We start from the raw sequence: 2,499 nt of genomic DNA, 5'->3' as shown, positions 1-2,499 counted from the left end.
TCAGGCTGCACTTCAGTTGCCAATTAACCAGTATGTTCAGGAGTCCCTGGCTTTCACCTTCAATGTAGACTTTAGTGATGCCTGGGAAAGGAAGAGTGTTTTCCTCCATGTTTCACAGTTTTTCTCCTGCTCTCATAGACTCTTAATCCTTCATGCAACCCCTGATTTTCTCAGTGCTGCTTATCCCTGGGAACCCTACCTGGAATAAGAAAAACAAGTTACAGTGGAGACAAAAGTAACAGAAAAAGTTGCACTTTACAGCAGATCAACCAGAGTACTTCTTCCAGATTACACCCTGTTACTCAGTAGTCAAAAAACCACACAAGAGCAACCAGTACCAATGAATATTTATCTGATTTTACAGTGTAATTGCTTCTCACTTAAAATTTGCCCTTTTTTTTCCTTTCCTCCTAGCATAGCAAGGTGTTTCCTGTATTTTCCCTGCTCTTGAGTATCAGCATGTGCTTTGAGTCCTGTAGAGCTGGAGAGGAATTACTAACAGAACTGAAAATAACTCTGATCTTCTTACCCTTGCATGCACAAAATTCTTAACAAAATATAAAAAAAAGAGGGCATTTCTCTTGTGTTGTGCTTGCACAGTCTGTGTCAATGGCAAAGCAATGTCTTAAGGGCATAAATAAGGTGAAGTGATGCTCTGTGGTGATGCAGGGACTCAAGTGACTGAGTTTTAAGCAGTGTCCCTGTACACTGGCTTTCCTGATATGGGCAGAAGTATTTATATCATGCACCATAAAGCTCAGTTTCCAGCTTTTCCAGTACCTCTTCTTGTGGTACTTTCCTGCCTGCTCCCAGTGGGTACCTGGATGAGGCAAAGAAGGATACCTGCTGCTTGGATAGCTAAGCTTGCTTCTGAGTTCACTTGAAATACCAGTCAGGAACTTTCTGTCTTTACTATTTTGTAATCAAAGATGCAGAAGATGCAATTCAGCAAGGATGTGTAGGTATGCTCTTGGGTACAGACTTCCTTCATTGCTTCCCTAACACTGCAAGAGCATCCTGTTCCATGGGGGCATCCTTCTTTCAAATACGTATTTTTTAGCTCCCATATCAAAATGTCAGAATTATTAGGGGAAACTGTTTATTTATTGCCACACTTTTCTTGACAGATGTCTTTTGGCCAGATGTTGGAGCTTACACTGGAGATTGTTTCTGCCTGTGGCGTGTGCCTGGTTGGGGGGTGCAGGGGAGCAAAGTGGTCACTTGTGCAGGTGGAACTATGCTGTGTCACATGAGCTGAATCCTGGTTTGGCAGGAAAAGTTGCAGGCTGTGGGGCATCCCCTCAACACTGGTGTGGTACCTGAGGCAGGGCAGCTGCGGATCAGGGTGCGATCGCTGATTTGGGAAGAGGCTTCTAGAAACCCTCAGGCAGGGAATGTGTTAAGTGACATCTGTGTCATGAACACAAGTGATGTGGCATCTGGTGTGAGCAGCGAGGGTTGGGCTGAGAGCAAAGTTGTATTGCTTACAAGAGTGGCCTCATCCCTCCATCCCTGTTTTCATTGGAAGGGGTGCTGCCTATGTGAGTGTCACTTTGCCTTTGTGAGTGACAAACAGGGAGCAGACTGTAAAAGGGTGTTGCAAAAGGCACCCTGGACCTTGCTGGGTCTTTACAGTGCTCCCTGCAAATACTTCTCCCGTTATCCCCTGCTGGTGGCTGGGGCTTGGCTCTTGGGCAGCAGCAACAGGCAGTGCTCTGCTCCCTCCCTGCTGTGGGGAGCACGAGTCTCAAATGGCCCAGCTGGAGATTTGACTAAAATGTGTTAAAAGCATTTCCTCAAATAGTCAGTTTTAATTTTAATAAGTCATATTTAGTAGCCTTAAGGACACTGGCTTTGTGAGAGGAAAGGGTTATGTCATAAAAACAAAGTTGGATGAATAGGTGCTGTGTGAAGGGCTGCTGAGAGTTTGGTGTGGGGTGAGAGGCATCACATCTTCCTTTTAGAGAGAGGAGCCCTTGCCATGTGGTTGGAAAACATGGTGGGGTTGACAAGGGAAGCACTTTGACTGAGAAACGTTCTTTTAGATTAAACAACAAAATTCTGCATGCACATACAGACTAGATCTTCATAACGCAGCAGGCTTTGACAGTGTACTGCAACATTATTGCTATTTATAATCAACAATTACTAACACTATAATCCAGTAAACTTAGTGGTAGCAATTACAGCAACATAAATAGCAATCCAGATGACTAAAGGCATTGCTGTCAATGCAGGTGGCAGCTATAGCATTAGAAAAAGAAGTCAGAAGGAAGATACCAGGACTCGATATGTGAGCTTGGGTCTGCTAGTCTTTTATATACCATTTTTAATATACTTCCTGAAATGAAGCTTCAGAAAGGTACACTGCCTCTTTAAAATTAGTCTAGGAACTACAGGTAGTTCACATTATTTTTAAAATAATAAATCTCTATATATATCTATATTAAAATATATATGTATACATAAGTTGGCTAGCCTACCTTGTGGAAAGGCTGC

Source organism: Cinclus cinclus, chromosome 2 (genome assembly GCF_963662255.1).
Source record: "Cinclus cinclus chromosome 2, bCinCin1.1, whole genome shotgun sequence".
Taxonomy (NCBI): domain Eukaryota; kingdom Metazoa; phylum Chordata; class Aves; order Passeriformes; family Cinclidae; genus Cinclus; species Cinclus cinclus.
This window is presented reverse-complemented; position numbering follows the sequence as displayed.